The 22,270-nt window shown below is 35.7% G+C and overlaps 1 protein-coding gene across 1 annotated transcript in view; it reads left to right on the top strand.

Annotated features, from left to right (window-relative positions):
• Nucleotides 1-22,270, top strand: part of LOC115065766 (carcinine transporter) — a 1,371,383-nt gene that overhangs the window by 1,235,858 nt on the left and 113,255 nt on the right. The gene's annotated exons all lie outside the window — the stretch shown is intronic.

The following is a 22,270-nucleotide window of genomic DNA, read 5'->3' as shown; positions in this document are numbered from 1 at the left end:
TGGATTGAAACTCCTTGTAACCAAATATGTATGTCTCCAAATCATTCAAAAAGGAAAAGTTCTCAAACTTATTCCTAAAAATATAATTTTATAGCAAACTTTTTATTTTGCAATTACTTTCTGTTCATTCGCCGTCTCGCATGACACCTGCTCCAGGCTTGCATACACTTTTGCTTCCATCAGATTCCATATCTTCTTCTTATGTATATATAAAAATGAAACCGTTTTCGTTGTCACGGCATCACGCGTGAATGGCTGAACCGATTTGGCTGATTTTTTTGTTGTATTTGTTATTATTAGGAGAAGGTTCTTATGTAAGAAAACATTACGAAAGTTGCCGGAAAACCCCTAAAAACAGCCCTTTTCTTTTTCCCATACAAACGTTTTATTTTGTATATATGTACATACATACATATGTACGTACATATGTATGTAAGTAAAAATGATTGTTTGTTTGTTAGTAACGCTAACGCTCGAGAACGGCGGAACCAATCTACATGAAATCAGAAATTGTTCGCTGTGGATCTGGAAAAGGTTAGATAAAACAAACCATATACTTTTCATAAGGAAAAGTCGAAAAATTGGAAATTTCCAAAAATTGACTTTTCATACAATTCTTTTTTGTTTTGTTTTCCAATATTTTGATTTGTAAATTATTTGAATCGTTCAATTTCGGTTTGCTTTTTTATTCCGGCTATTTAAAAGAAAAATTATGTGTGTTTCAAACGAAGTGATCAATTACAGATTGAAATATGTTACGAAGCAACGAAGACATCGCGCTAATTTTTGCCATCAACGTATGGCAGCCCAAGACACATGAACTACATGAGACTCCCAGGATGCGATGACATATGTGTGGAATTATGGATCGCTGTCAATCAGCAAGCGATCATCACGATAATACAGCAAGACTTTTCAAACAACCGCTACGATATTTGATGGACTTTATCTTGAAGCAAAGTATGTACATATATACAATTATGGTGCAGTCAGATGCTGGATCTACTCTGTTGAGTTGCAAAAAGGAGGTTTGCCGCACACACATATTCTTCTGTGTGTTACACCAGATCAAATTGATGAAATCATTTCTGCGGAAATTCCTCATGCAGAGAAAGATCCATTATTCAACGAAGTGATGAAAACCAATATGGTGCATGGACCTTGCGGACACCACAATCCCACTTTCAATAAATCCATGAAACATTATCCACTTGCTTTTATTTCGGAAACGCAAACTGGAAATGAAGGATATCCACTCTATCGTCGTAGCTCATCAGACGACAATGGCAGGACATTTACCATTCAACTAAGAGTAGTGAATATCGAAGTCGACAACATATGGATCGTACCATATTCGCCACTATTGTCTAATTCCCATTCAAAACTCATGCCAATGTTTGATATTGTAGTTTGGTGAAATCGACTTTTCCGACTGTTGTGCGTTTCGCAGTTCATTTGGAGAATGGCTAAAGAGTGTTTTTCAACCCAGAGAATACAGTGCGGCCAGCGGAAACACTTCCAACAACAAAATTTACATTAACGAGTTTTTTCTCAACTTGCGTCAGTGATTCGTTTGTGAGAACATTGCTCTATTTGGAAATGCCTTGATATTATGCATTATACGCCGAAGCAATAGGTACGCTGAAAGCAAGGCCAACCAATAGATTGACATCCAGATGTGTTCTCAACTAATTCCTTAGGACGAATTTACATAATCCACCCGAAAAACTACGATTGTTAATACCTTCGGTTGCTATTAATAAATGTACGTCGTTCAGTTTGATTTGAGTCATTGCGCACACTTTTCGCGATGGTCATTTCGACATATCAGCCTTCAAATCAGCGTCAATTATGTAACACGAACAAATGTATATAGCCGAAGACATTTTACATCCTATTCGTTAAGAATTGGAAATAGGCAAATTTCCGTTCCAGTGGTTTGATATCAGTTCCACTTCCCTTTTGTCAATTTACTTAAACGAAATATGAACTCATCACGAATGTTTATCAAATTATCGTAACTACGATTGCATGGGTGCGCGCCAATTATACGTGGCGTTTTCCCGAGTTGGCAAACCATCTTCTCTGTACATTTACGCACCGGAATAGAAACCAAAAAATGTTGCTTATCAAACTTCGCTACATTGAAAAAAATTTAGAAAAATCGAAAATAAAATATTTTTAACACAACGTAAATTCAACTTTTTTTTTTCATTTCAAAACACGTAATTTCACGCAGAACAACGCATGTGTTGTCACGGCATCACGCGTGAATGGCTGAACCGATTTGACTAATTTTTTTTTTGTAGTTTTCTAATACTCTGTACAAGGTTCTTATGGAAAAAAACATTAAGAAAATCTCTCAAAAAGATTGAAAAATATACATTTCATCTTATATATAAAAATTCATCGCAAAATGTGTTGGTAAGCGCATAACTCAAAAACGCCTAGCCAATTTGGCCAATTCTTTTTTCTAAATGTTCGTTGAGGCTCAAGGATGGTTTTTACGGCAAGAAAACCCCGAATAATTGCCGAAAAAGCCCTAAAAGCATACAAGCGAATGTTTGTTTGTTTATTAGTAACGCTAAGGCAACGACAGAACCAATCTTGATGAAATTTTCAGAGAATGTTCTGTGTGGATCGGTGAAGGTTTAGAAATAAAAAACCCTGTATGCTTTTCGTGAGGAAAAGTCGGAAAATTGGACGATTCCAAAAAGTTAACTTTTTCCATAAAAATTTTTTTGTTTTGTTTTTCAATTATTTGAATCGTTTAAATTTGTCGTTTGCTTCAAAAATTTTTTGAAATTATTCAGTGAAAATGTTACGTGTGTTGCACACAAAGTGATCACTCACAGATTGAAATTTGTAATATCGGTCGGTGTTCTTTTTGGCATCAACATAAGTATATGCAACGCAAGGCACTTGACCGTGTACTCCCAAGATGCGATGACATACGTGCGGTATTATGGATCGCGGTCAATCAGCAAGCGATCGTCACGATGTCACATCAAAACTTTTCAAGCAACAGCTTCGATGGACTTTATCTAGAAGCAACGTATATATGTTGCGATTAAATACTAGATGTACTCTGTTGAGTGGCAAAAGAGAGGTTTGCCCCACTTAAACTCTTCCTCTTTTTGATGAATTTTGTGCTTCAACCACTTGCGCACTTGCCAGGAAGTTATTGAAATTTTTATTTTATTATTCTTTTTTCTTAGGTGCCTTTCTGAAAGGCTTGAAGGACCATATGTTAACGTGTGGCACTGGTATACTTACGTGATACAGTATACGTATGAGATCGAAAATATAAAAAAACGCTGACTGTCACAATCGTTATAAACTTTATTATGTTTAATTACACAATATATGTATATAGTATACGAGTATATCCTATGTATACGAGTATATGAATGTTTATTTAGGTTTTCTGTGGAACCCACTGCTGCACACGGTTGGCGAACTCGGCGATTCACTTCACTCCCATCACTTGGCGGTTTTAATAAAAAGGAAATTGCGGTGATTATTGCGGTTGATAAAAATTAATAAAACTGAATATCACGGACGACTTTCTTGCTGTGCGTATGGAACGGTAAGAGAGCCAATCCCGATCGGGTCAATCCCTTTTGATGGTTTGGGTGGTGAATATTAGCTGACATTACGAGTCGTCTCGTTGATGATCGTATGGTTGTTGTGTTGCAGTGTTGTAGTAATGATCGGTGTTTGATGCGTGTGTGTGTATTGGGGTATGCTGTGAGCTGTTGTGTGATGAGGTGTTGTGACGTGACGTGATGTGATGTGTGGTGATGTGATGTGGGATGCTGCAGAACGCTCATAGCTCATGTGAACAACAGGTGTTCGTTTATTTTTTCGGCAAAGCTTTGTCGTCAGAGATGATTTTCATTTCAGCGGAGTACTACTTAACCGAGATTGACTGACATAAATCGGAGGAATATTGAATATTTCATATATTGATCAGGATATAATTTCCGAAAATTTTTATTATGATTTCTCAAATGTTGTTGATTTATTTTGTATTCTTGTTTATATCTGTTATAGTTGTAACTTGGATCTGGATGCCTATTTTGTTCTGCATAGTTATAGTAATCATCATTGAATTTTGTACTATTACAATTATACTGATTACGAATTAAACCTTCGCTTTCTAATAAATTATAAGCATCTGATAAGCAATTTATATTCCTATTTATAATTATCGAAGCCAAATTAGCGTCTATATTATTCAAAAATGTTCTTAAAATAATTTTTTCATTATAAATTAGGACTAAATTCTATTGGTTTACTTGCATCGTATTCAAATTTTTCGTTTAATTTGTATAATATATTAACTAACAATTCGAAATAAATTCTAATGCTAGGATGTCGAAGCGCAAACGCTTGCTGGTAAAGTTGATGGTATGTCTCCTTAATGCCGAAAGTTCTGATTAAGGTTGCTTTGATTAGGATTACCCTTCGGTATACATATTCGCATGCTATGGGATCTGTATACAGCATTGCCATTACGGCGTCGACTTCTCTTAAAAATGAAGAGAGGGCATATATGTCGTCTCCGCGGAATTCGTGAACTCTGTGAACATCTTTCACAATGTCGCTCACTGACAGCTGCAATGCTGGTCGGTTCTCACTGGAACTATGTGAATGAGTTGCCATTGGCGGTTTGTTCTCACTGGAACTAATTGGATTAGTTGTCATTGCCAAATACCGCTAGTCGAAGAATTGTTGGAGTTGATAATCCCAGAGATCCCAAAACTATTGTTATGTGTTATGCACTTCTTTTTAAAGGTGACCTTATTGTTTGCTACCATGTGGTGAAAAGAAGGTTATGTTACAACGTGGCATGTATTATATGTTATATTTTATTTTGCACATTAGCGATGATATTTTTTTTTAATATTTTTGTCTTTTTTATATCAGAAAAGTATTTGTGGTGTATTTTTAATAGTTCACTTTTTAATTGTTCAGAGCATATATTTTTTGCATACACATGTATATAACTATAGATTACCGTGATTAATTTGCATGTTACCGAATTGTCTATTTTGAGTTTGTACATATATCTTGTTGATTTTACCTACATTAGTTTACAGATTTTGCGTTTTGTCTCTTATTTTATTTCAATATGATATTAGTTTTTTGAATTGTAGTATAAAAAATGAGATTTGCTGAATTATGTAATTTAGAAGCTGCTTTCATTATTTTATTTCAATTTTTGGAATTTCGAAGTACGGTACTGAACTATGAATATTAAATACAGTTTTTCACTTAAAAAAAGTTATAATTTGTAGATTTCCACCTTATGTAGTTATGTAGCTCTTGTAGGTTATGTAGTTAAGTTCTTAGTTAACAGAGTTTCGATTTAATGAAATTTAGCTTTTTATTTTTATTTTATTTTTTGCTTTGTTTCAATTATTTTAGATTTTTATTTAACTTCACAAAATTATTATTTTTGTTTATAATGAAGTTAGTGGAGGGATAGTTGCCAAACTGATATGTTAGGCTACGTAACTCGCGTACATTTTATATTTCTGATAAATGATAATATTTTGATTTGAAATTGATTTGTACTTGCATACATATCTGCAGAATAGATGGGTATGAAAGTTTTAAATGATAAGAGGTGTGATTTACATATATTGTTATTGTAATATTATATATTATGTTTTTAGGATATTACGATAATATTTCATATATATAGCATATACACATGCATACGAAATTATATAATACAAGCTGACCCCGCAGCTGTTTTCCTGCGTGAAATTATATGTTTTGAAATGAAAAGAAATTTTAATTTATATTGTGTTGAAAATCATTTATTTGCGATTTTTCTATTTTTTTTTAACGTAGCACAGCTTGATGAACAAATTTTTTTGGTTTCTTTTCTGGTGCGTAAATGTTCAGAGAAGATGGGTTTCGAACTCGTGAACACGCCACGTATATCTGGCCGTGTGAAAAACGCATTTCCAGATTTATCCCACACTCTTCCAGCTACTATCCTTGTGTCCTGTTGATTGTCATTTCAAATGCAATTTACCTGGAAACTGAATAGGTTTGAATTGAAATGGCAAATCGTTAGAACTCAAAAGAATTCGTAGAATCAAGCATTATGCCCACCTGTATTCGATAGCTGCGTCACAATCAGTCGGATTCCATTGTACAGTTTCGGCGCATGAAGATTGCGAAAACGTAATAATGACATACCCAACTTTGAGACGCAAATGATGCTACGGCATACTAAGCCTCTCCAAAGAATTTAGAAATTCCACTGGATAATTCACGACTTCGTGTCATTGTCAAGACGATCGGAATTTGCCCATTTCCAATTCTTAGCGAATACAATGTAAAATCTCATCGGCAATGTAATTTTTTTCGTATCCCGTAATTGTCGCGAATTTGAAGTCTGATATGTCGAAATGACCATCGCGAAAAGTGTGCGAACTTCAGTGGCATGCGAAGTAGCTATCGAATCGTCCATCGTTTGATTACATTTATTATCATGTTCCAGCAATTGTAATAGCTTGCATGCTTCTCAACCGATATTAGCTCGATGTCTTCGTTGCTTCGTAACAAATTTCAATGTGTAATTGATCACTTCGTTTGAAACACACATAAAGTTATCACTGAATAATTATCAATAATTTTTCCGGAATAAAAAAGTAAGCGACCGAAATTGAGCGATTCAAATAATTTACAAATCAAAATATTGAAAAACAAACCAAAAAAGAATTGTATGAAAAGTCACTTTTTGGAAATTTCCAATTTTTCGACTTTTCCTTATGAAAAGTATATGGTTTTTTTATATCTAACCTTTTCCAGATCCACAGCGAACAACTTCTGATTTCATGAAGATTGGTTCCGCCGTTCTCGAGCGTTAGCGTTACTAACAAACAAACAATCATTTTTACTTACATACATATGTACATATGTATGTATGGATGTATATACAAAATAAAACGTTTGTATGGGAAAAAGAAAAGGGCTGTTTTTAGGGGTTTTCCGGAAACTTTCGTATTTTTGCTTACATAAGAACATTTTCCTAATAATAGCAAATACAACAAAAAAAAAATCAGCCAAATCGGTTCAGCCGTTTATGAGTGATGAAATTAGAAAGAAAGTGGCATTGATTTTTATACATATATGTACTAGCTGACCCGGCGAACTTCGCCCCGCCCAATTTTTATTTTTTTTTGGAAGTCATAGACTCGTATAACTTTACCACAAATAATATAAACTTCAAACAACGCATTTTCATTTAATGTTTTTAATGTTTGTAGCGCCATCTACTGTAACATACCGCACTTACTCAATACCGCTGTTAGCGCCACCAACTGGTGGATAGCTCTTTGCTAATAATAAACAAATAATTTGAAATAAATAAATAATGCGACTATAAGGAGAGTTATAAACTATCCTATCTTTCAAGTTGGACCAAACTGCACACAGTGTTAAAAATTTCATTAAAATCGGTTCAGTAGTTTAGGAGTCCATCGCAAACAAACAACGTGACACGTGATTTTTATATATTAAGATATAGATTATCAAAGATAGGAAATATTTAAAAAGTAGCTTTTATTTGGACATTAACTACAAATATTACCATGAAAATAGCATGATTTAATACTAATGGTATCAATTTTGCATGAATTCACATAAAATTCGCAAAATGATATTCATATTAATTGATGTGATAGCATGTAAACGTATAAAAATACAAGCCAAAAGGCCAACAGGCGTCTGTAAAAGCAATGTATATTTCTGAGCATAGTTTTCTTTGAATTCTCTGCTCTGTTCACTCATTTCAGCTAAAGTTTCTCCTGCCGAGCCAAAAGTGCTGAAATCCACTAATAGAAAATTCATGGCTCTTGACTGTTCACACGGTTGTCCGTAGTTGGACCTTCTCTATAAATGTCCGTTCTCTGGTTATAGATACATATAAATGAAATAGGTTTCCTATTTTGAGAGAGTACAGCTCTTATTAAAAGGTCACTTGCATCTGTTGTCAATTCAAAGGTTTTGTTGAAATCTGGTTGGAATAATTCGACTTGAGTTTGTAATGCATTTTTTATTTTTATACTCTCGCAACAAAGTTACTAAGGAGAGTATTATAGTTTTGTTCACATAACGGTTGTTTGTAAGTCCTAAAACTAAAAGAGTCAGATATAGGGTTATATATACCAAAGTGATCAGGGTGACGAGTAGAGTTGAAATCCGGATGTCTGTCTGTCCGTCCGTCCGTGCAAGCTGTAACTTGAGCAAAAATTGAGATATCATGATGAAACTTGGTATACGTATTTCTTGGCTCCATAAGAAGGTTAAGTTCGAAGATGGGCAAAATCAGCCCACTGCCACGCCCACAAAATGGCGGAAATCGAAAACATATAAACTGTCATAACTTCTTCTTCTTTACTGGCGTAGACACCGCTTACGCGATGATAGCCGAGTCAACAATAGCGCGTCAGTCGTTTCTTCTCTTCGCTACGTGGCGCCAATTGGATGTTCCAAGTAAAGCCAGGTCCTTTTCCACTTGGTCCTTCCAACGGAGTGGAGGTCTTCCTCTTCCTCTGCTTCCCGCGGCGGGTACTGCGTCGAATACTTTCAGAGCCGGAGTGTTTTCATCCATCCGGACAACATGACCTAGCCAGCGTAGCCGCTGTCTTTTAATTCGCTGAACTATGTCAATGTCGTCGTATATCTCGTACAGCTCATCGTTCCATCGAATGCGATATTCGCCGTGGCCAACGCGCAAAGGACCATAAATCTTTCGCAGAACTTTTCTCTCGAAAACTCGCAACGTCGACTCATCGGTTGTTGTCATCTTCCAAGCCTCTGCACCATATAGCAGGACGGGAATTATGAGCGACTTATAGAGTTTGGCTTTTGTTCGTCGAGAGAGGACTTTACTTTTCAATTGCCTACTCAGTCCGAAGTAGCACCGGTTGGCAAGAGTAATCCTGCGTTGGATTTCCAGGCTGACACTGTTGGTGGTGTTAATACTGGTTCCTAAATAGACGAAATTATCTACAACTTCAAAGTTATGACTGTCAACAGTAACGTGGGAGCCAAGTCGCGAGTGCGACGACTGTTTGTTTGATGACAGCAGATATTTCGTCTTGCCCTCGTTCACTGCCAGACCCATTTGCGTTGCTTCCTTGTTCAGTCTGGAGAAAGCAGAACTAACGGCGCGGGTGTTGAGACCGATGATATCAATATCATCGGCATACGCCAGCAGCTGTACACTCTTATAAAAGATTGTACCTGCTCGATTAAGTTCTGCAGCTCGAATAATTTTCTCCAGCAGCAGATTGAAAAAGTCGCACGATAGGGAGTCGCCTTGTTTGAAACCTCGTTTGGTATCGAACGGCTCGGAGAGGTCCTTCCCGATCCTGACGGAGCTTTTCGTGTTGCTCAACGTCAGTTTACACAGCCGTATTAATTTTGCGGGGATACCAAATTCAGACATCGCTTCATAAGGCAGCTCCTTTTCGTGCTGTCGAAAGCAGCTTTGAAATCGACGAATAGGTGGTGAGTGTCGATTCTCCTTACACGGGTCTTTTCCAAGATTTGGCGCACAATACGCTCGACAGAACCTTATATTCGATGCTGAGGAGGCTAATCCCACGGTAGTTGGCGCAGATTGTGGGGTCTCCTTTTTTATGGATTGGGCATAGCACACTTAGATTCCAATCGTTGGGCATACTTTCGTCCGACCATATTTTGCAAAGAAGCTGATGCATGCTCCTTATCAGCTCTTCGCCGCCGTATTTGAATAGCTCGGCCGGCAATCCATCGGCCCCTGCCGCTTTGTTGTTTTTCAGTCGGGCAATTGCTATTCGAAACATAACTAAGCCATAAATAAAGATATTAAAGTGAAATTTGACACAAAGGATCGCATTAGGGAGGGGCATATCTGGACCTATTTTTTTTGGAAAAGTGGGCGTGGCCCCGCCCCCTACTAAGGTTTTTTTACATATCTCGAAAACTACTATAGCTATGTCAACCAAACTCTATAGAGTCGTTTCCTTTAGGCACTTCCATATACAGTTCAAAAATGGTAGAAATCGGATAATAACCACGCCCACCTCCCATACAAATGTTATGTTGAAAATCACTAAAAGGGCGTTAGCGGATTAACAAAAAACGTCAGAAACACCAAATTTTACGGAAGAAATGGCAGGAGGAAGCTGCACCCAGGCTTTTTTAAAAATTGAAAATGGGCCTGGCGTCGCCCTCTTATGGACCAAAAACCATATCTCAGGAACTACTAGACCGATTTCAATGAAATTCGGTATATAATATTTTCTTGACACTCTGATGACATGTACGAAATATGGGTGAAATCGGTTCACAACCACGCCTTCTTCCAATATAACGCTATTTTGAATTCCATCTGATGCCTTCTCTGTATAATATCGTCACTTGAAATGCAAAATAACGTACCATCAAAAAATTCGAAATCGAGTGTCTTATTGATTACGATTCACTACTTCAAATTATATCCATAATATAACATAGGTAAAACATTTTTAGGTTCTGCTCTCAAATATAAACCAGTTTTAACCAAATCTAAATTTTTTTTTCACTCATGTTCCATTCTATTTCGTGTTTCATTCATGCCACTGTAAATTTCCGAAAATGTTGTTACGTTATTTTGCATTTCAGGTGACGATATATACATTAGGAACCAATGATGATAGCGGAATAAAACTTTACACAAATACGGTATTTGAGTTGAGGTAGCCCTTGTGGAAAAATTGTCGAGATCGGACTATAACCTTTCAAGGTCCCTGATATCGAACACGAAGAACTCAGTGCCTAACCTAACCTAACCTAATTTTTCACCGAAAATATCGGGAAATCTCTCAGAATTTAATTCTAATTAATTTTACAGCAAAATAAAAAATATATAAATGACGGATAATGAAATCTCGATTATCACTTTATCATGCGAGAGTATAAAAAGATCGGTGATACCCGAACTTAGCCCTTCCTTACTTGTTGTTAAATAGGAATGATCGTAATTATTGTACATCAAATTTTTGGAGTTGGGTAATCCTTTATCGTTTGGATTTTATTAGGATCTGGAACTATTTTATTATATGTCCAAGGTACTCTACGGAGACCTAAAAAAAAGATTTTTCGTTTGAAATTTTCATATTGGCATTGTGAAGTGCATTTATAATTGTGCGAATGTGTTCAATTATTCTTCATGTGAGGAAGAATATATCAGTACATCGTCAAAATAAACATATGCGAATTTGATTCTTTGATTAAAATTTGGTGAAAACCTGACTCTAAGTTTAACGTTGTAAAAGTTTTGGCTTAATTGAACTTTTGAAAATGTACTAGCTTACGTCTTTCAAGTCTCCCTCCGTTATCGGTACCTTTTTCTGCTACGGTTCAGATTGGAGAGTTGTATCGACTTTTTCTACGTTTAATAATGCGGTTATTTAATAATTTGGTTATTTCATAATTTATGAATTCATTATCTGCTATCGTTAAGGGATATCGTTTCACCCAAATAGGACATTCCGATTATGTACTAATTGTAGATTCTATCGTAGTTGTAAAGGCTAAATTTTCTCATGTTTTTTCATTTATTCTCATAATATTTTCAAAAATCAATTTTACATTTTTCGTTATTGATTGAACAATTCACTTTTTGCCGCTTGTTTCTTTTTTATATTTGTTTGTTATTTTATATTCAACAAGTTTGATTTCATCTCCTTCATTCCTTTAAGACCCTGTTCACTTAGAAGCAGATCCAATTCCCCTAAATCTTCGGTTCCAAAAAAAAAAACTAAAATATAATAATTGTTTATTTGGCTGCCCAATTTAGCATTTTGCGATAATTCACTTACACTAGCAGATTTAATTGGATCCAACTACTGCTTTAATTGAAATAAAAAACACTTTATACACTAATGTTTTTTAACCACTTTATTTATAAAATATATTTATATTTTATAAAAATTTTAAAATAATAATGTTTTGCCGGAACTGGCGATCGGGGTTCCGCGAATCGAGGTCGAATTGGGTAGTCGCGGTTGAGCAGCGAGATGTATGGATCGATTCGCTTAGATCGAATTGTGTTTAAAGTTGACGACGCGGCGCAGTGTAGAAGCGAATGTAGATGTTTAGAACGGATTTGAGAGACGAATTGTGAAGCGCCGACGAGGCGTAGTGTACTTGCGCAAGTTTATGATCGAATGGTGAGGAACGAATTGAGCCTGCCTTCCCGTTGATCATCCTTTTTATTGACAGGGTTGGTGTACAAAAGGGTTTAGTTGTGTTGTAATCATCGTCTGTGGTGAATTGCACAGGCGCATTAGGATGCGCCAGTTTTACCCGGTAGAGGGGTGAATGCTTAACTCATTTAAACATCTTGGGCCCCCTAGGCGAATATTTTGCCTAGTTTTATATATATAATCTGAGATCGGTAATTCGGCTTACTGTTGGTGGAGTAGCCGAGGGCGCAGAATATTGGCTGTAAAAAGCTATTTTGGTTTTAATATAAATTTGGATTTTATGTAAGTAGTGGTGCTTGATGTAGTAATTTCCTTTTGCGTGTTTTGACGACTTATTATTATAGTTAAAAAATTGTTTGCTTTTATTTATTTTACTAGCGTTATTTAAAATTTCTTATTTTATTGATTTGGTATATCGGTTACCTATTCTTTGCTTTTTTTGAAATGGTTTTCATTTATTTTTATATTTATGAAATATAGCGACGCCACGTCTGACTCAGATATGGCCAGAGTGCGTGCTCTTTAGCCTTGAGTTTGAGCTGTGGAATTAGAGGGTTCTTGCGAGAGAGTGGCCGGTTATTGCGAACGGCTTCATTAGAATAATAATTTTTTAAGTGGTATGTTCAAGTTGTACAACAGACTCTCACCAACTACCCTTATGAGAAGCGCTAATGTAGGTGCGATAAGAGCTACCTTTGCTTTTGTTAAGTCTAGGTGCGTCACTGTATCGCATTGGGAGTATGGTGATCCCTTGACTTCCTTTTGATATTGTATGTATTTTGAAAATGTATGAAAATGTCGATTTTTCGACTTTTTGATACTATTGTGAATATTTTATTTTTAGTACGTACTAATTTGGCGTTTAGTAGCCCGCCTCCGCTCTAGGATTTGTTCAGAATTATTTTTTCATTATTGGCGAAAGCCATCCTGCGGGGTCGAAAAGTAACATATATTTGAGTTTTTAATGTTGTTAGACCGAAATTTTACTTTGTTTTTCCTACCAATATGTGAGGTATTGGAAAATTGTGGCTCTAGTGGTAGTCGTACGACGTACCGGCCATTATTTGGTCGAGTAGTTGTGGCTTTGGAGAAGTCTTCACAATACTGACCTTCTAGAGTTTTATTTATTATAGGGAGAATTTTCCTTGACTTTTGAAATTTCCTTAATTGTGAATTAAGGCATTTGTTATTATAGTGACCTTGTTTTAGTGTGGTGGTAACTAGTTTTGAAACTGGTCCACTTTGTGTTTGGCTATGCAGCGTTTGAGGTTTTTGCGCCTTTGAGCAACATGGTGTCTCTTGGCAATTTGCTGAATTTTGGGTTTCGGGTTTTGCTTTTGCAATTAAACCCGTGGATCTTCCTTTGGTATAAGCGCTTCTTTGGGATGAGATAGGATATCTGCTGTAATGAAGCATTGAGTTGTGTCTTTTGTGACAATATAAGCAATTAAATTTGCTTTTGCAATTTTTAAGATTATGTGTATGGGACAAGCAGTTTGTATAGAGTCTTTTTGATCTGACAAAGTTGTTCCTTTCGTTAATGTTTAATTTTTTAAACTTCTCGCAAGTTTTAAGCTTATGCCCTCTCGTGCATAGTTCGCATGACGTATGTTTTTTCTGTTCGGATGTGAACGATTGCGTTTTGTAAAAGTTTTGGTTTGAATTGATTTTGTTACTAACTTGGGTTCTATTTAAGCTTCCATTTTGGTCGAGTTTAATGTACTTTTTTTGATTATTTTTTCTTCTAACCTTTCCGCAATTTCATATTGGGTGGTGAGAAAATCTTTCATTTGTTGCCACGTTGGGCACTTTTTTCGTGATGAGAGCGATTGCTCCCATAGAAGTAACGACTTTTCTGGTAAAGCGGCGGTGCAAATGTTTACCAGAATTGGGTCCCAGCTGTCTGTGGGAATATTTAGTGTCGATAGAATCGACAACCAATTTGAAACAGTGGATTCTAGTTTGATGAATTCTACACTTGTTCCTTTCTTAACTTTTGGCAAGTTCATTAGTGTCGTTACTTGTTTATCGACCAGTATTCTTTCGTTTTCAAATCTAGCTTTTAGAGCTTCCCAAGCCATATTGAAATTGTCGTCATTTAATGCGAACTGTTTAACTATTTCGCCTGCCTGGCCTTTTGTTTTGTATCGGAGGTGATACAGTTTTTGTGCCTTTGATAGTTGTGGATGGTTGATGTAAACGGCTGTGAACATGTCCCGGAAGGACGGCCATTCTTCATAACCTCCGTAAAAGGTTTCTGTATCACATGCAGGCACCTCGAGTTGGATGCCTGAACTTGCCTCTTGATTGTCTATTTGTGGCAGCTCTACTCTACTGTGGGGAGTAGGTGCAATTGCTTTAATGAGCTTTAATTGATCGGAGATCATAGCTTTCGTTTCTTCATATTGGTCCAAGCAGTTTTCGTAAATATCGTAAGCCGATGATTTAAAATTATGTGTATCTGAATCGTTAGAATCTAGAATGGCGTCATGAGCCACTTGGAGCCGAGTCCAAAAGTTTTCAAGATTTTGAATTTTGATTTCTAATAACGATTCAGAGTTTTCATTAATCGGCAAAGAGGCAAATCTAGTGCAGTATCTTAATAAACTGTCACTTTGTGAAATGAATTTAACAACCTGTTTTGAGCGTGTAGCTCCTAAAGGTGTATTTTGATTTGTGTCGTTATGAACCATTTTTGCAAAATAATATTATTTAGTTATATTTTAGTTCGAAAATATATTTGAATTGTTAATTGGTATTCAAAACCGCGCTTTTTATTAATTAAAATGTTTGATGTCCGAATTATTTATTTTTAGGTACACCCTAATAATTGACTTGTATGTACTTGTTTTTGTGCAATTGAGAGCTCGTCGCAGAGATCAATATGCTTTGTACATAAGTATGCACGAATTGTTTGTGCTTATGATTATGCTTCTGTTCTTAAGCAATTGGGAGCTCGTTAGAGAGATCAATTAGCTTTTTGTCCACAATCCTGCTTGTTTTTGTTTGCCAATGAACAAGAGGTATTGCTGGATAATTGCAAATGTGGACTTTGAACTTTTAGTTTCTTTTTGGAGATTTTGTTTTGCGTCACAGGCAGATTTTGCCGTATGATTATATGAACAAATATAGTTATATATGTATGTTTATATGTAAATAAATATGCAATTTTATAATTAGAACCTTCGTCTAATATTAATATGTATTTTAGATATATGTTTGTAAATGTATGTACGTATACATATATATTTTGCGCTTGGCAATTATGCATACATATGTACATAAGTATGTAAGTATGTTATATGTATATGTATATGTGTTGAATGTTTCCACTAAATATATATGCATATATGTATGTAAGTGTAGTTATTTTTATTTTGTTTGTGTTTTGTCTTTTCTATACTAAGTATACGAGTATACAATCCCGCTTACTGCTTTATTATACAGAAAGGGTTTGACGGAAATTTTTCGCAAGCGGATTTTAATTACAGGTATTGTATCAACTGCAATTTTGGGCATACATATGTGCATATATTAAATTAATAAAGGACATAATACGCTCACTGTGGTTTCCTATGTGGCTGTATATATTTATGCGCATGTGGCAAAATTCCTGTGCTCCTCTACAAACTGTTTCCAGCTGGTATGCCTCGTAATGTTGTTTGTGCGTATATTTGCTGTTTATCCGGGCCTCTGTTGTGAACTCCTTCTCCTTCTCCTTCGCCTCCAGTTGGTTGTCTTTGGTTTAGCGTTTTTTTTTTGTTTATTTTATGTTGTTTTAGCTTTCGCGCGCGTTTAGTTTGTTGGTATGTATGTATGTATGTTTTACTGCTGGCTTTCGGGCCCAGTGTTTTTTTTTTGTATGTTTTATTAGTGCTTTAGTTTTTGGCGCCCGATTTAGGTTTTGTTTTTAGGTTTCGCGCGTTTGTGTTGTTTGTTTTTTTTTCCTATTTGTTTGTTGAAATTGTTTTATATATTTTGTTTTTCCATGTAATTTGTTTTTGTCACTTCCACCGTCGTGAGTCTTTACTGCACAGTTCTGCACTTTCTTTGTTTCTTTATTTTTTATATATTGTTTTATTATTGTTATATATTTTTTTTGTTTTTGGTTTTTTGGTTCTCCACTGCACTTCACTGCACTTTCTGTTGATTATTATTTTTGTTTATTATATGTATATAAGTACACGGGTATGTTTTTTTTTCTTGTTGGGCCAGCACTGTTTTTTATTCTGTTTTTGTTCTTTTTCTCACTGCACACTTTTATAATGTATTAATATATTTATATGTTTATTGTGGTTTATGTTTTTCCACTAGTGCCTTTCTGTAAGGCTCGAAGGACCATGTTTATTTGGCTGCCCAATTTAGCATTTTGCGATAATTCACTTACACTAGCAGATTTAATTGGATCCAACTACTGCTTTAATTTAAATAAAAAACAGTTTATACACTAAGGTTTTTTAACCACTTTATTTATAAAATATATTTATATTTTATAAAAATTTTAAAATAATAATGTTTTGCCGGAACTGGTGATAGGGATTCCGCGAATCGAGGTCGAATTGGGTAGTCGCGGTTGAGCAGCGAGATGTATGGATCGATTCGCTTAGATCGAATTGTGTTTAAAGTTGACGACGCGGCGCAGTGTAGAAGCGAATGTAGATGTTTAGAACGGATTTGAGAGACGAATTGTGAAGCGCCGACGAGGCGTAGTGTACTTGCGCAAGTTTATGATCGAATGGTGAGGAACGAATTGAGCCAGCCTTCCCGTTGATCATCCTTTTTGTTGACAGGGTTGGTGTACAAAAGAGTTTAGTTGTGTTGTAATCATCGTCTGTGGTGAATTGCACAGGCGCATTAGGATGCGCCAGTTTTACCCGGTAGAGGGGTGAATGCTTAACTCATTTAAATAATAATGTTATAAAATTTCGTAACCAGTAGATACATATGTATGTACATATGTATCTCTATTTTTACCCTTTCTAAATGGTTCTCCCGCACATACGAAATAAAAGAACCGGGTACACTTGAGTGGTAATATATAATTTGATTTATTAAGAAAATCTTAATATTTCTTACAAATGTTATTTTATTAAGATTAAATGTTTACATGCGTATATCGATGGCGCGCCAGATTGCTGTTGCCGAAAAGCTTACTGTAGCGCGCGGGACGGGGGTGGTAGACGAAGCGGTAGTGCTTACGCGGTGCAGTGGTAAATCGAATGTGTTGATGCTCGGTTGGTAGAGATCAAATGTGTCAGCTTCCTCGTTGTCCATTGCTTTTGTTGGTTGGGTTGGTGCGAGTGTGGTGTGTTATAATGTAGTGGCATCCTTTGGTGAATTGCGCTGTTTCATTAGGATGGGCCAGTTTTAGCGGGTAGAAGGGCCTACGCGGCTTAACTCATTTAAACATATCCTAGGCGAATATTTTGCCTAGTTTTACACGTATGTACCATATATGCAGGTTGTATGTATTTCGGAGTACTTCTGGTAAAGTATCCGAGGGCGCAGAGTACGTGTAAATTAGTGTTGGGGACTATCGAATAAAAACAATCAAGTTATTCGATAGTTCAGCAATTTTCATTCATTCGATAGTTTTCAAGAAATCACTCATTACAATTTTTTCGTTCATTCGAATTTTTTCGTTCATACCAATTTTTCGTTCAAAACGAATATTTTGTTCGATACTAATTTTTCGTTCATTATTATTTTTTCGTTCATTCGAATTTTTTCGTTCATACCAATATTTCGTTCAAAACGAATATTTTGTTCGCTACTAATTTTTCGTTCATTACTATTTTTTTATTCATTAGTATTTTTTCGCTATTGAATGATTTTTCGAATGAATGATTTTATGGAAGTAGATATCTAGCAAAGATTTTTTGTACGAATTCATTTATTCCATTTCAAGTAAATGGTATTATATTCAGCAAATGTATGAATAATGCTTAAATTGCGTGTATTTCAAAATTATGTTGAATGATTTATGTTGAATTATGTGTGATAATGGAAATTAAATTGAATGCATGTATGAGTGGTAGAAGTTAATAGATGCTTAAAATAGATTTAAGTGAAAAGTATTAATAATAATAAATATAGACTTATAAAGCGATAATGTAGGAGGCATCGCCAAATTAATAAGATGACTAAAGTAGATTCATATGGTCATCGGTATTTGGCAAGATTAAATGACAGTTTCTAGTCGGTTTGATAAAATCCAATGGCTTTGAATTAAGTAGGTTGGCAACTTGGTTATGTATTGCGATTCGAAATTGTAGCTATGTATACATTCACTTAACCGTTTTAACTGTTGGTATTATTTGCAGCATCAATAGTAAAACATTTGAATTGGGTCATACATTCATACAGCGGAACCAAAGGACTGCTACAGCGCCAGTAATAGAATTACCCGCTGATAAAAGTAAATTATCTCTTTGGACTCTACTTGACCAAAAAGTAGCGGAAGCAAAAACTATTTGTTACAACGCCCCTAGTGTTAATGCACATATTTCTTTGAAACAATATCTTAGACAAGATTTCGTTGAGAGACATCAAAACCCTTTAAACTATTGGGACAGCAAAAAGGCCACTTTTCCAGAACTCTACGAGTTTTCCAAAAAATATTTATGTATATCTGCTACTTCAGTTCCTTCCGAAAGGGTTTTTTCTAAAGCTGGGCAAATAATAAATGATAGAAGAAATAGACTTAAAGGTGAAAAGCTAGATCAAATAATATTTTAAAATAGCAATTTTAATATATAATTAATATTTTTTTGCGTTCTTCTGATATTTATATTTATATTTATTTTATATGATATTGAATATCTTTTCTGTGTTTTACTATTTTTAATTTTTTATTAAAATATTGAATTAAATTAAACCTTTGTATTGGTTTAATTAAAAATGAATAAAATTCCAGTACTTTTTTGTTGTTTGAAGAGTACGCCTTTGCTTAGTTATTGAATTTGATTAAATAAATGAATGAATGAATGAACGAAAAAATTCATTCGATAGTCAAAATCATTCAGTCATTAACAATCGATAGTTGAAATCACTCGATAGTTCCCAACACTAGTGTAAATGCTAAAAACGGTGGTTCTAAACATATTCCTATAAAAATCGTTTGTGGTTGATTCTTTTATGGAAGAATTATTTATAATTTTTATTGGAATTTTCCTTAGATCGGTTTATTGGCAATCGTTTGCAGTTTTTTTTTTTATTATTATGAAATATAGCGACACAACGTCTGACTCAGATATGGCCAGAGTGCGTGCTTCTCAGCTTTGAGTTTCGAGCTGTGGAATTAGAGGGATCTTGCGAGAGACTGGCCGGTAATTGCGAACGGCTTCATTTAGAATTATAATTTTTTAAGTGGGATGTTCATGTTGTAAAGGGTGATTTTTTAAGAGCTTGATAACTTTTAACGCATAAAATTTGCAAAATCTCATCGGTTCTTTATTTGAAACGTTAGATTGGTTCATGACATTTACTTTTTGAAGATAATTTCATTTAAATGTTGACCGCGGCTGCGTCTTAGGTGGTCCATTCGGAAAGTCCAATTTTGGGCAACTTTTTCGAGCATTTCGGCCGGAATAGCCCGAATTTCTTCGGAAATGTTGTCTTCCAAAGCTGGAATAGTTGCTGGCTTATTTCTGTAGACTTTAGACTTGACGTAGCCCCACAAAAAATAGTCTAAAGGCGTTAAATCGCATGATCTTGGTGGCCAACTTACGGGTCCATTTCTTGAGATGAATTGTTGTCCGAAGTTTTCCCTCAAAATGGCCATAGAATCGCGAGCTGTGTGGCATGTAGCGCCATCTTGTTGAAACCACATGTCAACCAAGTTCAGTTCTTCCATTTTTGGCAACAAAAAGTTTGTTAGCATCGAACGATAGCGATCGCCATTCACCGTAACGTTGCGTCCAACAGCATCTTTGAAAAAATACGGTCCAATGATTCCACCAGCGTACAAACCACACCAAACAGTGCATTTTTCGGGATGCATGGGCAGTTCTTGAACGGCTTCTGGTTGCTCTTCACCCCAAATGCGGCAATTTTGCTTATTTACGTAGCCATTCAACCAGAAATGAGCCTCATCGCTGAACAAAATTAAAGCGCGAAACACATTTCGAACCGAACACTGATTTTGGTAATAAAATTCAATGATTTGCAAGCGTTGCTCGTTAGTAAGTCTATTCATGATGAAATGTCAAAGCATACTGAGCATCTTTCTCTTTGACACCATGTCTGAAATCCCACGTGATCTGTCAAATACTAATGCATGAAAATCCTAACCTCAAAAAAATCACCCGTTATAACAGATTCCCATCCACTACTCTTGTGAGGAGCGCTTATGTAAGAATGATAAGAACGACCTTTGCTTTTTGTAAGTCTAGGTGCGTCACACTATCGCATTGGGCATATGGTGCTAGTTGAACCTTAATTTTGTTTAAGATTTTATTTATTTTGAAAATTTACGAAAAAATGTCGATTTTTCGACTTTTGATACAACTGTGTTATATTTAAGTTTTTATGTATGCACTAATTTGGCGTTTACTACCGCGCCACATAGATTGAGATTTTTTTAAGCAGGATTTTTGTATCATTAATGGCGAAAGCCATCCTGCGGGGTCGAAAACTTACGAACATATATTTTTGGTTTTATATGAGGTTGTCAGAGGGAATCTGACCTTGTTTTTTCTACCATTATGTGGGGTATTGCAAAATTGTGGCTCTAGTGGTAGTCGTACGACGTACCGGCCATTATTTGATTGAGTAGTTATAGGGGGAAGTTTCCTTAACTTTTGACATTTCCTTAATTGTTTTTATTATACTCAACTTGAGTTGGTATGGTGGTGACTAGTTCTGTGACTAGTCCATTTTGTGCTTCGCTGTGCAGCGTTTGAGATTTTTGTGCCTTTGAGCAGCATGGTGTCTCTTGGCTTTTTTTTTAATTTTGGTTTTCGGGATTTGTGTTTGCAATTAATCCCGTGGTTCTTGGTTTATTAGCGCTTTTATAGGGTGAGTTGGGGTATGTGCTGTAGTGCAGCATTGAATTGTGTCTTTTGTGGCAATATATGCAATGGTATTTACTTTTGCAATTTTTAAGATTGTGTGTATGGGACAAGCAGTTTGTGCAGAGTCTTTTTGACCTGACAAAGTTGTTCCTTCCATTGGCATTCAATTTTTTAAACTTCTCGCAAGTTTTAAGTTTATGCCCTCTTGTGCATAGTTCGCATGACGTATGTTTTCTCTGTTCGGATGTGAACGCTTGCATTCTGTTAAAAATTCTATTTGATTGTGTGTGATTTGTTTTTGCTTCTAGCTTGGGGTCTATTGAAGCTATTATTTTGGTCGTGTTTAATGTTCTTATTTCTGATTATTTTTTCTTCTAACCTTTCCGCAATTTCATATTGGGTGGTGAGAAAATCTTTCATTTGTGGCCACGTTGGGCACTTTTTTGTGATGAGAGCGATTGCTCCCATAGAAGTAATGACTTTTCTGGTAATGCGGCGGTGCAAATGTTTACCAGAATTGGGTCCCAGCTGTCTGTGGGAATATTTAATGTCGATAGAACCGACAAACAATTTGAAACAGTGGATTCGAGTTTGATGAATTCTACACTTGTTCCTTTCTTAACTTTTGGCAAGTTCATTAGTGTCATTACTTGTTTATCGACCAATATTCTTTCGTTTTCATATCTAGCTTTTAGAGCTTCCCAAGCCATATTGAAATTATCGTCATTAAGGGCGAACTGTTTTATTATTATGCATGCTTGACCTTTAGTTTTGTGTCTGAGGTGATACAATTTTTGCGCTTGTGATAATTGAGGATGGTTTATGTACACGGCCGTGAACATGTCCCGGAAGGACGGCCATTCTTCATAACCTCCGTAAAAGGTTTCTGTGTCACAAGCGGGCAACTCGAGTTGGATGCCTGAACTTGCCTCTTGATATTGTTGCATTTGTGGCAGCTCTACTCTCGGATGTGGAGTAGGTGCAATTGCTTTT

Source organism: Bactrocera dorsalis, chromosome 1 (genome assembly GCF_023373825.1).
Source record: "Bactrocera dorsalis isolate Fly_Bdor chromosome 1, ASM2337382v1, whole genome shotgun sequence".
Taxonomy (NCBI): Eukaryota; Metazoa; Arthropoda; class Insecta; order Diptera; family Tephritidae; genus Bactrocera; species Bactrocera dorsalis.
This window is presented reverse-complemented; position numbering and strand designations above follow the sequence as displayed.